This window comes from Dasypus novemcinctus, chromosome 13 (assembly GCF_030445035.2).
Source record: "Dasypus novemcinctus isolate mDasNov1 chromosome 13, mDasNov1.1.hap2, whole genome shotgun sequence".
In the NCBI taxonomy this organism is placed as follows: Eukaryota; Metazoa; Chordata; class Mammalia; order Cingulata; family Dasypodidae; genus Dasypus; species Dasypus novemcinctus.
The window spans coordinates 4,588,806-4,601,515 of NC_080685.1; the positions used below are offsets into that span (position 1 = coordinate 4,588,806).

The following is a 12,710-nucleotide window of genomic DNA, read 5'->3' on the forward strand; positions in this document are numbered from 1 at the left end:
TGTCTTCTCAAAAGACATTCAAAAGTTAGAGGATAATCTAGGGACTATATTACATAGTGATTTCGGTGTGGATGAAGATTGTGGTTAATAGTATAAATATAAGAATGTTCTTCTTTTACAAAGTGTTAAGGATATGGTGATACATGGGAAAATTGTAACTAATGTAACTTATGGATGATAGTTAATAGTAATATTGTAATATTTTTGCAGCAATGTCAAAGAAGATCTATCAGTTCTAAGGGACAAGAACAGGGGGTCTATAAAGAGACATGGCACTTTTCCTTTTGGAGTAATGAGAACGTTCTGAAGTTGACTGAGGTGATGACAGCACAACTCCGTGATGAACATGAGAGTGAATGAGGGTCCACTTGGGATGGACTGTACAAACCTGGGGCTGGTTAGCCCTGGGAATCTGCAGGACGGTGGACTGTGGTTACAGGACAAATATGAGAATGTTCGCTCATGAATGTTTTCTCATGAACAAATATATGATGCGCATACAGGGTGTTAATAATCAGGTGGGTTGGAGGAAAATACACCACATGTAAGATATGGGCTATGGTTAGTAGTAACACTTTGACAATGCTCTTTCGTAGTTATGGCAAATGTTTCACGACAATGCAAGGTGTTGGTGGAGACGTATGGGACCCTGCATGATGTTCTGCATGTTTGTTTTGTAAGCTCTCAACTTTTACCATACACTTATTATGAATGGTCATGTATGAATGATAGACCTCAATAAAATTAAATTTAAAAAAATAATTTTTATTAATAATTCCAAAGGCGGGCAAACCAGTTTATTGGTCCCCCAGTGCAGGAAGAAAAAGGAAGGTGATGAGGAAATTTTTCTTTCTGGTTATTGTAAGAGCTGTGGCTTTGGCAAATGTTGCCTCTGGTCTTTTTGAAGATCTGGGGACAGAGAAGATAGGGTTCAAAGTCATTCCTATTAGGGCCTTTGTTTTGCTTTTGTTTTCCCAGACTCAGAAACATTACCCAGAGATGTTAATGATAATGACAAGGTTTTAAATAGAGAGACTGAGCAGCCTCCCCTGAAGTCTAGGCCGACAGGCGACAGACTTTCAGGGGTGGCAGAGCCACGGAACCGTGCTTTAGGGCGACCTCAGGGCTCACCTGGTGCATCGCCCAGTCGCTAGGAGAGAGCGAAGCCGAGGAAACAGCAGCGACTTGCCCAAGCTCACGTAGCTTGCGTCTTCTGGATTCAGATCCCACACTCTTTTATCCATTGAATGTCTGTGATTAAATGTTGCTGAGCAGGTGTGGCTAAGTGTTTTTCATGTAGATGGTCCCAGGTTCAATGTCCGTGTCTCCTGTATGTCATAGTGTGAGGAAGATATACAAAGTAACAAAAGCTAAGGTGTAAGAGATCATTTCTTGAAAAACAACATTTTTATATTCATTTCCTCATTAGAAATTTGTCAGTTCATATCTAGAACTAGGGATACGATCAAGCCTCTTCAGAGGCTTAGAAATCAAGTTGGGAAGCAGATATGGCTCAATCAGTTGGGTGCCTGCCTACCCCATAGGAAGTCCTGGTTTGGTTCCCAGAACCTCCTAAAAAAGAAGACAAATAAACGCCACCCCTGCTGCAATGAACTAGATGCTGTCCCCAACAAGATAGGTGCCACCCCCACTGCAATGAGCAGATGCCACAAGCCGGCAGATGCTGCAGCCCGCGGTGGATGTAGCTCAGGCTGTTGGGCACTCGCCTTTCATGTGGGGGGTCCTGGGTTCGGTTCCTGGTGCCTCCTGGAGAAGGTGAGCAGATAGATGAGGGAACCACCTGGGGAGGGGGGTGATGACTAAAGAAAAATAAAGCAAATAAATAAATCTTAAAAAAAAAGAAATCAAGGAAACCCTTATGTGTTTGAATATACGTTGGTCTAAATACTGACCTTGAAAGGCAAGTTTAAGTTTTGTTTTGCTTTTCCCCACAAGGTTTATAAGTTGAATTTTATTACTGTTTTCTCCAGGGCTGCCATTCTTGATGTTTCTTCGATATTTTCCCCCTCATCTACCCATCTCATTAAGCCAATCTATGCTCATGGAGCATCAAACAGGATAACTCTGCACTAGGGCAAGAAAAAAGTCAGGAAGGTGAACCCCTTAGAAATCACTTTCAGGACCAAACAACAGTGTAGAGCTCATTTTCTGAGAAGGATAGCTGCTCTGACCATTCAGAAGACTGAGAGAAAAGACAGTTATCTGAATCCCTGCCAAAGGGAAGATTCACTGACCTTGATAACTTTCCCCCAAATGGTAAGCCAATTGTCTCACTGTTTCGTATTGAACACTGCATGCTTTACTTTGACCATAGCGTTACATCACAGAGAGAGAAACGTTTCATACTGTTTCTTTGATCTGTCAACCCTGCCACAGTCGTACACTGTTTGTACGACTTTGTAGGAAAAGCCCTCCTCAGTACCTGGAGGGGCTCGTTGAGACAGTGCCTGTGGCCTTTGAGACGTGTGGGAACCTGCCTCTTGGCACTGATCTACAGGGCACAAGGCGCCACAAAGGGCCGCTGGTGAGCATAGCCAGTGGAGCTTTCTGCCAGGCCTCCCCACAGAGAGCCAGTTAATCACAATGGAGGCAGGCCCAACCTTTTCCACCGGACATGAGCAAACAACAGCCATCATTCCTCACCCCCTACTACTCTCTGTATGTAAACCTGGACTTGTTCACTCTGTCTCAGTCGTCTGCTAAGCCGGTTCTATTGGGTACTTTGGCATTTAGGCTCCATTTAAAGTTTCTTTTTATTCTATAGGGCCTGGATGTCTGAGTTTAGGCCTCCCCTTTGTTACTTCTCTTGCTAGAGTTCTTTGGGCTAGTTTATCACTCTCTTATTGCCATAGGCAGCCATACTGTTGCCACAGGCAGCCACATTTTTGCCACAGGCAGCCACATTTTTGCCACAGGCAGCCATATTGTTGCCACAGGCAGCCATATTGTTGCCACAGGCAGCCACATTTTTGCCACAGGCAGCCATATTGTTGCCACGGGCAGCCATATTGTCACAGGTGGCCATATGGCTGATCCCCCTTGCCTGGCCAGCCCCTTAAATAACCAGTTTTCATTAAAACTACAATAGGGTTTTCTGATAAAATACAGGATGCCATGCAATATTTGAGACACAATTATGCTAAAAATTTATGTGTAGTTTATCTGAAATTAAAATCTAACTAGGCATCTGCATTTTTATTTTGCAAAATCTTGCTGTCTAAAATACATCTGCCTTTGTGCTCTGGAGGCATAATACTGTATAGATGGGGCCCATGTTCAACTCAAGACCTGGGCCTCCCTTCTCTTCTTTAGCCCAAAAAACCAATATCTTTTAACTGTTAAAAACATTAGGGTGAAAAAAAGAACAAGATAAATGCAAACTTTTTATTATTATAATTTTTATGTGTATATTAATAATAAAATTTAATTGAAAAATTTTTTTCTTTTTCAATTTTTTATTGTCTTTCTTTTTAAAGATACATAGATCAGACAAATTTTTTTTTTTAATTTAAAAGCAAAATGGACACACACACTCGACCCACACAAACTTTGGCCTCTTTTTTAGAATATCCTACCTAGCCACTGCTGCTGAGCAGGCCTGGTACATCAATCTAAGGGCACACACTGGAATTCCTGTAGATCATGAACTTACCATAGCTCCCCAAACACTCACCATTTCAGTCTTGGAGGTTGTGGTGGTGTGGAGCTATGTACCCCAGAAAAGACATGTCCTTAAACTTAATCCATCATGTGGGTATGAACCCTTATAAATAGTACATTCTGATGAAGTCACGTCAGTTAAGTTTTGGTCAAAACCAAACGAGAATGGGACTTAATCCTACTCCTAGAGTCCTTTCAAGCAGAATGAAATTCAGACCAAGAGAGAGAATGCCACTGGGAGCAGCCAGAAGCTGAAAGTAATCGGAACTCGGAAGAGAAAGGAGAGTGAGGATAGCCTGCCATGTGCATTGCCATGTGACAGAATTGGCAAGAAGCAATGATTGATTGTTGGCAGCCAGCCTCAGAATGCACAGTCTTCAGGAAGAAACCATCACCTTGACGGTGCCTTGATTTGAACTTCTCCTAGTCTCAAAACTGTAAGCCAATAAATGCCCATTGTTTAAGTCAATTCACTGCATGGTATTTACTGTAGCAACAAGGAACCTACAACGGAGGTCAAAACAACCCTTATCAGCCTCACAGCCCCTGTGTTTAGGCTGAACTTGGGTCAGTTCCTTTCTATTTTCACCTGATAAAGCCTAGCTCAAGAGAAAAGAAACCCAACAACCTTGTAACTTGGATCCATGGTCATGAAAACATAGGTTAAATTCCGCTGTGGCAAAGACTTCCTGTGAAAAAAAGTTTTCAGAGCCTAGCCAAGGATTATCTTGTATTGAGCAATGCTTTCAAATAAATGCCTTCCATGAGGAGAAGCCCTCTGTGTCCAGAAGGAACTGACCGTCCCCATAAAGCTGTTCCAAGAATGGTCGTGGGGTGGTTTCCTTTATTTTTCACCTACTACCAGAGCCTCAAGTGGTAAGTGATTAGCATGTCTACAAAGGTGAAAAGCTAAACCGAATGGAGCATATCCACGAAGGTGAAGCATTACACTATTCTTCTTGCAGCGGGGCACCAGGATCTGGTGGGTAGGGTTCTCCAACAACCCTTGCCAAGTACTTCTAAGCAAAAAATGTTCAGTCTTCTCTATCCAGATCCTGTTCTTTAATAGGGTGAGAAATAGTCCATTTAAATTAGTTTATCTGCTTCTAGAAAAATGACCCATGAGAAAGTGATGCTCCAATCCCATTCTCTACCTTTTGCTCCCACTGCAAATCCGGGCACTCAAGGTCCTAAGATTAAATACTTCTGCCATGGAGTATGCAATGCATATACAAGTTAAATAATCATAAGGGGGCCCATGTGTCCGAGCAGACAGCATGCACTTTAATGGGGGAAAGAGCACATTAGGATAAATCCAGTTTCCATGGTGTAAGATGGTATGACACCCCATCCAGCTCCCCTGTAGAGCTGAAGGTCTCTGGGTGGCTGCTGGCTGAGAACCTCCAGCTGTCAGCCCTCTCCAGAAGTTGCCCTTGGCTTCAAGGTCATGTCCTCTTCCTAGGGGCAGCCTGTATTCAATGGCTGTTCAATGCAGGGTATAAAGGCTCAGATCCTCTGCCCCAAATCAGGACAACTCTGAAGGAACAGCCTAGCAGCAGAGCAACCGCGGGGTCAGCTGAGGCCTTTGTTGAGACTGCAGCACGGGCCAGCTTCTCTGTCTAGGCATTTCCTTCCCTTCCTTTGGGTGTTAATCCCAACAGCACTCTCGAATAAGATTCCTGCATGCTAATCGCCATCTCCAAGTCTGTTTCCTAGGGAACCAGCCTGTAACTGTTAATACCAGGACTATTCCGAGAAAGTCGGTGCTGGGGTGGGATTCCGTGGCTGAATTGCCTGTTGGCAATGAGGACCTCTTAGCTGGTGGTAGGTGAGGTCACCGTGAGTCCACTGGGTGCACTGGCCAACGCGTCGCCATTTCCCAGAACCTGAATACGTGGTTGTAGTGGCCACACTTGGTGGTTGGCTTCACCCCTTGTTGGCTTTTTAGCCTTTGGGTTAAGAGCTACTGTAGTTAAGAAGGCAAAGAAGTCTCTGAAGCTCTCCCCTACCTACCGCCCCCACCCCGTCAGCCAAGATGGTAAAGCAGAGCGTGTCACCTCTTGGAGAACGGCAGAGGTTAGGGACACTGGGGCTTTGGGGGTCGGGGGGAGAGAGGGAGGTTTGGGGACAGGAAATGGAAGAAGGCCGTGGTCTGGAGAGAAAGTAGCCCCCCGTTCACCTGGGATGAATAGAACGGAGCTTGCCAGAGACTCCCTCTGCCGAGAAGCAAGTGTTGTTACTTAATAATCCGGTCAGAATAATCTCCACGTTGGCCGGTTGTTCCAGGACTGTCCTATGGAGAGAAGAGAGCCTGTGAAAGCCACACGCCCAGAGCATGCGGATTAGAAGCAAGAAAGCAAGTCTCGCCCGGGGCCTGACAACTGAGCCTCCCCAGGGCTCAGCCCGAGCAGGGCAGCCGAGGCGGGCAGGCGCCGGGGCCTCCTTGGCCGCGTCCTTCTGCTCATGGCAGGCCACGTCACGGGCACAGCTCACTCAGCAAGACGGGGCCACCGAAGACCACCGACTTGAACACTCACAGTTCCTGGTGGAATACTGGAATATGTGAGATATAAGCAGGGCGAGGAGTCCGTGAGCGCCCCCTTCAGCAGGCTGGGGGAACTACCGTGGAACCACACGGGGGCTGCAGAGAGCTGGAGACCCCTCGCAGGCTCAGCGCTGCCTCCCAGCGGCCCCGGGACCGTGCTTCTTTACAGCCTGTGAGAGCAACCGTCTCGGGAGAAGAGGAAGGAAAGGGGAAGGAAGAAAATTAGGGTATGGTAATAAAGGGACATGGGAGTTTGAGAGAAGATCACAGTAGAAGTAAATAGAAGAAAAATAAATAAAAACACAAGGACATTTATAAAATAAAATCGTTAAAGAACCCACAGAATGACTGTAGACTTGGCCCAGTGGTTAGGGCGTCCGTCTACCACATGGGAGGTCCGCGGTTCAAACCCCGGGCCTCCTTGACCTGTGTGGAGCTGGCCCATGCGCAGTGCTGATGCGCGCAAGGAGTCCTCTGCCACACAGGGGTGTCCCCCGCGTAGGGGAGCCCCACGTGCAAGGAGTGCGCCCCGTAAGGAGAGCCGCCCAGATGTGAAAGAAAGTGCAGCCTGCCCAGGAAAGGCGCCGCACACACAGAGAAATGACACAACAAGATGACGCAACAAAAAGAGACACAGATTCCTGTGCCGCTGACAACAGCAGAAGCGGACAAAGAAGACGCAGCAGATAGACACAGAGAACAGACAACCGGGGTGGGGGGAGAGAAATAAATAAATAAATAAATCTTTAAAAAAAAAACAACAAACCGACAGAATACGAAAATTATTGAGAGAGAAAATGTAGGAGATTTAAAATAGAAGAAATGAAAGGTGAAATCCTTTCATTACCTAAATTAAAAGCTAAAAACAGGGACGCAGATGTGGCTCACGTGATCGGGCTTCCACCTGTCTTGTAAGTGTGGAAGTAGGGGAACCCAGTGGTGCTGTTTTGGGAATCTCAATTGCCAGCTCCCGCCATGGACCGTTAGCAGCCTCTTCGCTATTGGAAAGGGAGTCGTCAGAACCCTTGAGTTCAATTACAGTAGAGAGCCAATTGCAAAACTCCCAGGACCACCTCAGACACCCCATGTTTAAGGCTCTGTTCCTCAAGAACCACTCCCGGTACCAAGCTGTGTTAGTCAGGGTTCTCTAGGGAAACAGAGTCAACAAGAGATATCTGTCAATAGTGTGCAATTCTATGAGTCTCTCATGCAGCTGTGGGGAGGCACAAGTCCAGGTTCCGCAGGCAGGCTGCAACCAGGGGCTCCAATGAAAGTCCAGTGAAGGTGCTTGATGAGTTCTGGGAGATGCTGGCTGTCCAAAGACCAGCTGAGAAGTTCTCTCTCAATGCTGGAGTCACTTCCCCTTTTAAGGCATTCAACTGACTGGATAAAGCATCACTCATTGCTGACGGCCATCTCCCTGATTGATGTAATTATAACCAGCTATCAATGATTTACCACTGCAGTAAAGTCAATGGTGACTGAAGTCCATAAATGCCCTTGTAGTACAGTTGGCCCAGTGCTTGCTTGACCAAACAATGGAGTATAATTACCTGGCTGAGCTGACACAATAGCCTCACCATCACGATATGCAATAATTATATAGTGTAGTATCCTGTGCAAAATCTATTATAAAAGTCTTTTAGAGACTCACATACTAAAGTGTACAGGAAGGGAATAACTTGTATTAAGACAATCTGAGGGAAGTGGATGTGGCTCAAATGATTGGGCTCCCGTCTACCATATAGGAGGTCCAGGGTTCAATACCTGGTGAAGGCAGGCTGGCCTGAGTGGAGTGCTGGCCCATGCAGGAGGGCGGGCCTGCACAGCAAGTTGGCCCAAGGAGAGAGCTGGCGCAGCAAGATGACACAACAGAAAGAGACACAGAGGAGAGACAATAAAAGATGCTGCAGACCAGGCAGCTGAGGTGGTGCAAGAGATTGAGAGCCTCTCTCCCACTCTAGAAGGTCCCAGGATTGGTTTCTGATGCCGCCTGAAGAGAAGACAAGCAGACACAGAAGAACACACAGTGAATGGACACAGAGAGCAGACAGTGGGTGCAAAACAGTGGAGGGAATAAATAAGCACATCTTAAAAGAAAAAAAAAGACAGTCTGAGCTCATGAACCAAAGATATTGTTCCTGGTAAAGCACATACTTTCAAGAACCCCATTTTCTTATTTCCTAGCCTTGGAGAAGTTCCTATACGGTCAATTCTTGGACATGTATATTCTCCTTAGGCTGATGAATTTTGTATCCCTACCCCAAGAAATACTGCCTCATTGTTCTGGGTGTTTAGGCTGATGGACTCAAGGAGTCAGATCCAGAGAAGAAATGAGTCTGGGTAGAGGGTGGACCAGACCAGTCTGGAAGAAGAAATATAAGTCATGTTACAACATGACTTACAACAAAGAAATATATGTCAGGGTGTGGCAAAAAAGAGGAAATTAAGAAACAGGATCCAGTGAGGGGCAGACTGTATCTGGAAGGAAAAGGAGGAAGAGTACATCGAAACCTGTTACCTAATTCAAAGTATTTAGTAAACCTGGGTAGGTTAAAAAAAATTTAAACCAAAGGTAAAGGAGATAGTAAATGTGCAAATAATTGAATTGACAGAGAGCAAGAGATGGATTTGGCTCTTGTGAAGAACTTGGAGGGGTGATAGCATATTGTGCTAGATTTTGAGGATTAACCAACCTGAATTTTGGGGACATAAGGAGCATCCATCATTAGAAGCCCTTCAGGAGACCACATCCGGAAGCCAAACATAGAGTCTTGGGGCTAAAGGAACTCTTGGGTTTTTGTTTTTGCTCTTTTATTTTCAGGGCAAGGGGTAGGGTGGGGTAGGGATGGAGATGAAAGTAATAGAGAAGATTCTCAGCTAATAAATAAACTTTCTCAGTGTCAGTGCTTTACCGTGGAACACACACAAATATATAATGCCCAATATGTAATAAAATGTACTGACACTATGGCTTAAGTGATAGAGAAAATTAGAGTTTGTGTTTGAAATCATCCTCTGGGCATGAGAGAATGACGTCATGGAGAAGTGAATTATTATGGGGGAAGCATGTCCTTCATCTGTAAAAACACTGGCTTTCGTTCTGGAGGATGTGCTCTTAAGGTCAGCCTTGCCATGCCTCTTGACAAGAAGGCCACAGACACGATGCTGGCCTCCTTGTGGTGTCCATCAGAAGGTCTCCATTGTTACTGGGACCCGCCACTGGTGACGTTAATCCTGATCACTTGGTCTTGTTAGTGACCTGCAGATTTCTCTCCCATAAAGTCACCATGTGCCCCTTGGGGACTGGTAAGTATTTGGTGGAGAGATTTTCTGAAATGTATGGCAACATCCTACTTCTTGTCAACCTCCACCCATCAGCCTTGGCGCCCACCGATGGTCTTATTAATAAATCGTTGCTATTTCATCAGGATGGGTTCCTGTTTTATCTAACAGATTGAAATCTGTATGATCGTTATTTATTCTGATGTTTAGATTGTCCCAGATCTGGCCAGTGGAATCTCCTCCAAGCTGGCTTCTGCTTCCTTTTCACATGACCCATCTGTCTTTAAGCACCTTTTTACCTTCTGGTTTATCTTGTACTTTCCTTGTCCCATCCCTGGAATCAGCCTTTAACTGGTTTCTTTTGGTGGAGAGTGGTATTCAGATACCAAATTTAGATACTCCCTTTGCTCATAGCCACCGGGGAGCCATTGCTTCCAGCTCCTCAGCTTAGAGCTAGGATTGCTTCGTATGTCTACATCCCCATACATGCGGTTATGCACTCACACACACACACATATATAGACAGATGATGAGTTCATACTCTAGCCTATTATAATCCAACACTTCACATTGCTTCCATCCTTCCCCTTTCTTTCATTCCTGTCATTTAGCCAGCAGTGAGAAATCTGGCTGCCGTTATCCTCAGCGCATTGTCCAACCTGATTTAATTTACTTACTTGCCCAGTGGAACCAGTCTCCGCCCTGTAGGCTGCCCCGTTGGCTGTGCAGCACACGGCTGCCCCCATCGAGATGCCCTCTACTACCACCACTGCTGCCTTCTCCGTGTCCCCTGATGTCACCATGCGGCTCAGCCCCCAGAAACCCCAAAGCCTCTGCCGAGGGAAGGGAAGGGAGAAGAAAGCTCAGAGTCAGCTTAAAAGAAGATCATGGAAAGCCGGCTTGACTCTCTTGGAAGCCAATTACAGAAAAGGAAGATTGATTCTAGGGCAAATATTCTGGCCTGAATGGAGAGAGAAAGTGAGTTATGACATGATATTCAGTACCAAGGAGGGAGGCTGGAATGCCCCCTGGCTCCACTCTGCTACCCGTGGTTAAGTAAAGACAAGTAGAAAATGGGGTAGACTGGTGTGGGAGGAGGCAGGGGAAAGCAGAAAAAAGAGGCAGATGTTGGGGATGAGGTGGCACTGATACCGGCTTTTCATCAAGTCCTCCCTGCCATAATTCCTTGTCCTTGTGTTTAATTCTGCTCCTGCCTCCTTCTAGAGTTTGACTTTGGGGCAAATTCTCTCCCCACGTTCAATCTTGGTTTTATTGTCTGTGAAATGGATGATATACCCAATCTGTAGGACTGTTGGTAAGAACGAAATGGGCAACAGCTTCTCCTGCCCGTACTTCACCATCGGCCTCCTGTTGGCTGGTCACGCCCCTTCCTGGACCCAGGCTTGCCTTTTCCCCAGAACTCTCCTCCTGCCCCCCACCCTATCCCCAGCTTATCCTTGCCTGCAGGTCTGGGAGGGTTTGCAGCTGTAGGGACCCCAGAAGAGCAGGTTCTTAAAGCTAACCCATTCCTGTGGGCGTGGACCCACTGGAAGCAGGACCTTTCGGTGGGTAGGATCTTAAGTTAAAGTGTGACCCCTCATTCAGGCTGGGTCTTAGTCCTCTTACTGGAGTCCTTTATGAGAATGAAATTCAGACAGAGAGGGAAAGCCACGGAAGCAAGAAGCTGAAATGAACGAAACCCAGAAGAGAAGGGAGAGACCGCAGGTGCTGTCCCGTGCCTCGTCATGTGGCAGAGGAGCCGAGGATCGCCTGCAGCTGGTCTTTGAGAAGAAAGGATCGCCTTGGTCATGCCTTGATTTGGACATTTTTCTCAGCCTCAAAACCCAAAGCTTGTAAGCTAGTACCTTCCCACTGCTAAAAGCCACCCCGTTCCGTGGTAGCTGCTTCCGGCAGCCCAGCACTGACACGAGGTCCGAGCCAGAGCCTGTTTTCCTTCTCTCCTGAGGCTCCCGCAGCCTCCTTTAACCCTCGGCTTCCTCATCCCGCTTTCCCGCTGCGTGATTCTGAAAGGCGCCGCAGAAAGCAAACTGCATGTGGCATCGACAACCCTGGAGCCTAAGTCCCGGTGTTTTCACCTGATAGCTGTGTGTCCCTGGGCAGCGTGTTCTCTGAGCACCTCTTTCCTCGCCGGAACACCTCCACAACCACACAAACCTCGCGGGGTTGCTCTAAAATTGAGCAAACCAGCTCTTCTTCCTTCCTCCTTACGCAAATCAGGAGGGCTGCTCTCGGGCTTCGGCGGGTCTTGTGACTGATGGTGCAGTTTGGTCGTAGCTTTCTCTGCCTACACTGGAAAACTTCCTTAAGAAAACATCCCACCCTGGGAAGGAGGTAGAGCTCGTGGCGAGGGAAAATTCAGCCATAATAAACTTCCCATGACTCAGCCGCCCGGAAAGAAAGGTTAAGGAATGAGTCACTCCTGTTGTGAAGACGGGAGAAACCAGTTATTTCAAGAATTACAACCGTGAGCACGTAATTAAGCGGATTCTGGCAGAGAAGACTCAGAGATGGAGGTCTGCCCCTCGCTCCTGAGTGGTTTTATTTCAGCCTCTAGTTTTCCCTGTTTTGTACTAGCTGCCTGGTTTGCGGGGTGAGCCGCTGGGCCAGAGGGAAATCCGGGAGGCAGCTGCATGGGGGGACGGCAGCGTGTCCCCCTGAGCCCAGCGGCGAGGGGCCTGCCGGGGCCTCTCAGGGGCACCCTGGGGCAGGAGCTCGTCCTTTTCCCTCCTGCGAGCAGAGATACCTTTGTCTTGGCAGAGCCGCTGGTGCCAGCCTGTCGTAGGTCCTATTTGGGGTGGGGCGGGGGCTGGTGGGGAGGTTTTGTTGCCCAAGGTCTCCAGGCCCTCGTGACGGTCATTGAGCAATCAGGCGCCCGGGGAGCGGGGGAGGCCAGGGGCGGTGCGCGGGCCCCCAGCACAGCTAGCTCCCCGGGCCCCTGCTCTGCGGCCAAATCGGTAGGGGCTTCCCAGGAGACGCTCGAACGGGGGGCTTTGGGTTCTGCAGGCGTGGGCGCTGGGGGACTGCCCTGCAGGGGAGGCTGGCGGCCGCCAGGTGGCAGCAGCGGGCCGCCGTCCCCCACGGGATCCGCCGCGCCGGGCAGGAGGTCTTCCTGGACCCCGGGCCCCGTCCACCCGGGGCACCGCGGCCCGGGCGAAGCTCCCCGAGGGCGGCCTGCTTC

The 12,710-nt window shown here is 47.8% G+C and overlaps 1 long non-coding RNA gene across 2 annotated transcripts; it reads right to left on the reverse strand.

Moving 5' to 3' along the window:
• Nucleotides 1-744: 744 nt before the first annotated feature.
• LOC105744706 (uncharacterized) lies at nt 745-12,327 on the reverse strand. Of its 2 annotated transcripts, none has more exons than XR_011645349.1 (5): nt 12,276-12,327; nt 5,861-5,974; nt 1,728-1,820; nt 1,132-1,328; nt 745-909 (listed from the first exon to the last, which is right to left on the reverse strand). It is a non-coding gene; the product is annotated as an uncharacterized lncRNA (long non-coding RNA). The 2 variants fall into 2 exon arrangements; XR_001117698.4 differs by lacking the exon at nt 12,276-12,327 and adding an exon at nt 11,608-12,257.
• Nucleotides 12,328-12,710: the final 383 nt, after the last annotated feature.